Raw genomic sequence first — 5,675 nt, forward strand, 5'->3', positions numbered from 1 at the left:
GCCCCCTCGTTCATTCTTTGCAATCAGCAGTGATGGCCTCTTAGGGACATTTCTCAGTGGTTGTCCAAGGTCCCTTTTAGTTAAATCTCTAATAAAGTGTAGTGTATTCTACCATTCTGCTGCAGTACAACAACTGCCCTCAGGCTCCAGTCCTTCAGTTGGTTTCCCACTAACGCATAAAAGTAGCAGAATAAGGAATAAGTGTGTTCCTAGAATACCCCGAAACATGGAGTATTTAACCAAAAACTACCACATTTCACGGAAACATGTTGAAAAACTACCACTTTACGATTTTGTGCGAAAAACTACCACTTTTTTCCTAATCCGTGGCAAAAAACTACCAAGTCGCGAAATCGCTCGCTTCGCCCGCGCTAAGCACAAATCTGACCGCTTGGGCCCACGAACCAGGTGCCACCGTGGCCATCCTTCGCGCCGGAGTGGGCTCGTCGCTCCCACGTCGCCGTCGTTGTGCCCACCAAGCTCCTGGGGCCCCTCGAGTATGTCCAGGACCTCCGTCGTGCGCCGCTCCTTCGACTACTACTTTAGATCGAACCCCGGGGGCCTCTCCGACAACGCGCGCATCACTTCGTCGTCGTTGGCCACCGCCCATAGCCACGTCAATCCGTCGCATTCCGGCGACCCCAGCTGCCCCGAGCAACTTGTCGACACCACTGTGAGTCGCGCCTTCCCTCTGCCTCCCCCCTCGATCTCGGACCTGAGCTCCGGCGCGCGCTCAGCCGTAACCGTAGCTACATCGCCGTCGCACCTTGCCGCTGCCATGGCGAGGGCTCGCGTCTATTGACGCCGAGCGCGGCAGCGCACTCCTGACCCTCCCAGGAGGCTAGCAAGCCCCTCAGCCAGCCGCTAACCCACCCACCCCCCAAGGCCGAGCACCGGCCGCCGCTCCGCTCGCTGCAGACGCCGCTAGGATGCACCTCCGGCAACCCCACGACCACTGTTGGACACGGGTCGGCGTTGGAGCCGCCAGAGCCGCATGCCTCACGCCCTTCACCGGCGGCCGCGGAGCTCCTCGGCCGTGACCACCCAGCGTAGGTAGGACGGCGACAGCGTGCCCAGCATCTGGCCCAGCATCACGCGGTCCCTCACAGGCCGCGAGGACGTGCTTGGCGCGCCGGTGCCCACGGCGGCCCCGAGCGGGCGGAGGAGGGGGATCCTGGCGGGTCTGGGCAGCGTGGTGGTGGAGCGGCGACGGTGAAGGGGGGAGAGAGGCGCCGCTCGGGTTTGGGGTCTCGGCGGTGGCGGCGGGGAGGAAAGGCAGGCCCTTGCGGCGGCGAGCGGGAGCATGGCGTGCTGGCGGCGGCCGGAGAGCGGGGAAGCTTCCGTGAACTCCGGTGCGAAGGATGGCCACGGTGGCACCTGGTTTGTGGGCCCAAGCGGTCAGATTTGTGCTTAGCGCGGGCGAAGCGAGCGATTTCGCGACTTGGTAGTTTTTTGCCACAGATTAGGAAAAAAGTGGTAGTTTTTCGCACAAAATCGTAAAGTGGTAGTTTTTCGACACGTTTTCGTGAAATGTGGTAGTTTTTGGTTAAATACTCCCGAAACATGTGTAGCCATGTCCTCTCCCATAGCCCTGCCAACCCTATCATCGGTTTGCACAAGCATCTCATAACCTTCATGGTTGAAATATACCTCTAGTATACCCGTGTCACATGCTCTGCGGCCTGAGCCATCGCCATCCATGGAACCTTGATCAACATTCACAACCTTGTCTAAGTACATCGACATAGCCTTGATGTTGTTGAAATTACAGAGAATTGGAGGCTTGAAAAGGAAACATGTTCTTGTCCATCAGTGAACTGCCCAGTGTTGGACCAACCAGCATGTTATTTCCTTTATTACACATATCAACCTGTATTATATAAAAAAATACCTTTACTATATACATATAGATAGACTATGCAATTAGGGCACTATGGTGTCTCGAATTGTACTAAAATTTGGTATAATTGTCTCGAATTTGAATTCAACATGTATATCTAAGAAATTCTAATACGGTTGCTGCTGGTTCAGTACCCAAAAGCATTGAAGATAGCCGCGCAAGCTCAAATTGTGGTACATGTATCAACATACCCAGCTGATTTATATATATCATCATATATCTACAACAATTAATAAGACAACTTAATTACAAATCATGCCTCAAAATTGCTTGGAATAATTCATAGCCATGTTAAACATTGTACCTGCAAAATTACAAGAAATATGATGCATCATATCCTACTTTGGGCTACGTTTAAGATAACCCATTAATATGTTTTATCATATTAATCTTAAAAAACTTAATCATGCAATTTATATCATATGTGTTCAATGTGTCTATGTAAAATCCACAAGCAGGTTGTCGAAAACAATATGTGGATACATCGTATGTTTCGAACATGTTTATTTAAAGTCAACAAGCAGGCTGTCCAAAACTATAGGTCGATAGAAATAAGACATACACGGACTATACAATGCGATGCTCTTTGTTAGGGAGCTACAGATCAACTTTCGGCAGCTCCCATAATTTTCTATAAGATCAAGGACTTGGCACTAAAATATACAATTCTAGAAAAGAGAAGATTGTTAAAAGGGAAAATCTTGGTGCTTACACTTAATGGTAGTCTCTACAAATTATGGGTTGCATCCCGCATACATTGTTCATAGTGGGGAGTATCATATGATGCTAATGTATGGTACTATCTTTATATGTTAGTATCTTAGATCATCTCATTTATTATTTTACATAACACATAATTGATTATGATATGTTATCATGATATGATGCCGAACCATCTCTTTGTCATTCAATTGTATGCCCCATCAGCCAAATTGCTTAGTCGACATACATGATACTTGATATGGTACCCTCACTACCGGAGGTCTGACATGATCTAATTTTATACAACGTCCATTTCAATCTAGTTTGGGATTAGGAATCCCTAGAGTCACGACGCTCTCCCCCATCATCTTCATGAAAAGAGAGAACAAAATTTGAGGATAAGCGTTGCAAATTTTGAACCACCTAGAGTGTCCTTCGATCTCAACCCTCCCTAAAGATGGATGCCACCCACATATGCCATTGCAAGATCATAGCAAGTGTCCCATAGCTAAGAAAGGAAAAAAACAATACTTTTTCCTTTAAGGACAAAGACCATACATTAAGTAGCACAAAACCTTAAAAAACACCCTTAAGGAAAATGAAAAATCCATCCAAATCTTTGGGAGTGTCAAAGTCTTCTTCCTCCTACATCCACCGGCGGTTTGCCCTATCTCGGCTGAGCAAACTTGCTGAAGCCCAGTAGCTTTTAGAAGTAGTGGCCAGGAAGTCATAGATTTGGAGCAAAAGACACCGGAGGCCGTGATCGGCGTCGCAAATCTTTGCCCCGGAGAGGAACACGTCAGAGTGGGCCTGTACAGCCGGCCAGGAGTCGAGCAAAAAAAACACACATGCTCCCCGACTAGGGCGAGGCTGGCCAACCTTCATCGATCAGAACTGGAGTAGGAGAACCAAGACGTACAAGTGTTTCAATCCTTGTTCTTGATGCTCAGTCCAATCCATTCATTTGTTTTTTTGTTTTCTGTTCTTACATCCAATCCATTCCTTTGTAGTTCTTTGTTTAGTCCAATCAGAGATTGCATAGTTTTTTATGGAAATTTATTGTTCAAATTTGTGTCTGCCATAAAGGCCTGATCTAAAGTTCAACAATAGAATATTTTATAGTTAAACATACAGTATCAAGTCCAAATAGGCTTATTATGAATTTTATAATCCAAATATTCTTTGCATTACAGCTTATTCGTCATAACGAGCTGGGTCGTCTAAAGGGAAAGGTGGACCTTGCAAAACTTATGGCGAAATGTGGTGGGTTTCCGAAAGTAGTGTCTGCAATAACCGAAGTCCCCCCCTCATTCTTGGAGCATATGAATGATGACTTTATGTTCAAATTGGAGACCGACCCTCAATTCCATAGTTTGAGCGGTCTATTATCTTGGATGCATTCCTATTTTGATGCGTGTTCAGATTTGGTAAAGCCATGTATCTACTACCTGTCTGTCTTCTCTGCAAGCAGCAAAATTAGGCGAGGCCGTTTAGTGAGGAGATGGATCGCCGAGGGTTACTCAAGGGACGCACCTGGTTGTACTGCAAGGGAGAATGCGCAAACGCGCTTTTCTGAGCTTGTTAAATTGAGTATAATCCAGCAAGCAACAAGTCAGGCAATAATCTGTTTCAAATAGCCCGCTATAGCTCCGCTATAGCCCGCTATAGCGTTTACAAAAGGTCTTGCGCTAAGAGATTTTGGTCCAAACAAATGAATAAACCATTTTAAATAGCGCGCTATAGCTCCGCTATAGCACGCTATAGCATTTGAAAGAGGTCCGGCGCTAAGATGCTTAGCGCGCTATTTAAAACTCGTAATATGTCAAGTCAATGGTTTCTTTCGTGAATACATCATCTCGCGGCCAATGGAGGATAATCTTGTTTTTGCATTGGATGGGCGTCGCAGTTCAAGCACGCAACGTGCAGGAAAGCACCTGACCATAATGGCAGACTGGCACAGGGACCAGATTGCATTTGAGAGCATCGACTTCGCACGGCTGCGGTCTTTGACAATATTTGGGAAATGGTATTCATTCTTTATCTCCGGCAAGATGAAGCGGCTCCGAGTGCTGGACCTAGAAGGCATGGTAACTCTAACAAATGAAGATATTGAGCAGATCTTTGTGAAGTTGTTGAGCCTCAAGTTCATCTCCCTACGGGGATGTAGGGAAATTAGTCATGTACCGGATACATTGGGAGGGCTGAGGCAGTTACAGACTCTTGATGTAAGATTGACCTCCATAGTCAAGTTGCCATCTGCTATTGTCAAGCTGCATAAGCTGCAATACATACGTGCTGGTGCCATTGTATTGCCAGGTGAAGATTGGAAATCCGCATCAACAGAAGATGGTGATGTGGTGACAAACCAACTACCAGAAACAACATCAGAAGAACTAGATGGCCGTGATAGCAGCATATCTTCAGGGCCGCCAGCAGTACCAAAATGCACTGAAAATTGAGCCCAGCACAGGCAACAACATCACAAGAAGCCCAGCACAGGCCAATGGTGCCAAAGGTGCGGAGATTGGCACATACCTGGAGCTTGTATGGGTCGAAACCAAAGAAAGAGGCCCAACATCATAATGGTGGTGTTGGGGTCCCTGTAGGGATTGTTAAACTTGCGGCCTTGCATACTGTTGGTGTGGTGAATGTCAATGCATCAGGTGGGGTGGCCTTTCTGAAGCAGCTCTCAAAACTAACCCAATTGCTCAAGCTCAGAGTGTGCGGCATCAATAAGAAAACACTTCCGCTTCGGTAGACCCCCTGTAACACAAGGAGGGCTGAGATTGCCCAATACCCCTTCATAACAAAGGGTAGGATGGGCATAAGATTGCCCCGCCGGCCCGCCCGCCCGCAAAAAAAAAACAGACGGAGGTATACGTATATGAATACAGGCCGGCCGCCCGCCCGGGAGGGAAAAAAATTAAAGCGGCCGCTCGCAGTCAACGCGTTGTCGGTGGCGCCGCGCCGGCCCCACCCCCACGCCCGCCGGCCCCACGCAATCCCACACCCGTCGTGTGGCGTGTCGGCCGCCAATCACGGCGCCCGAGGCGCGCATGCACGCAGGCGGTTC

At 48.0% G+C, this 5,675-nt stretch overlaps 1 pseudogene; it reads left to right on the forward strand.

The window, feature by feature from the left end:
• The first annotated feature begins 499 nt into the window (after positions 1-499).
• Positions 500-5,675, forward strand: part of LOC119361562 — a 19,480-nt pseudogene continuing 14,304 nt past the window's right edge.

The sequence above is a fragment of the Triticum dicoccoides genome, chromosome 2B, assembly GCF_002162155.2.
Source record: "Triticum dicoccoides isolate Atlit2015 ecotype Zavitan chromosome 2B, WEW_v2.0, whole genome shotgun sequence".
Taxonomy (NCBI): Eukaryota; Viridiplantae; Streptophyta; class Magnoliopsida; order Poales; family Poaceae; genus Triticum; species Triticum dicoccoides.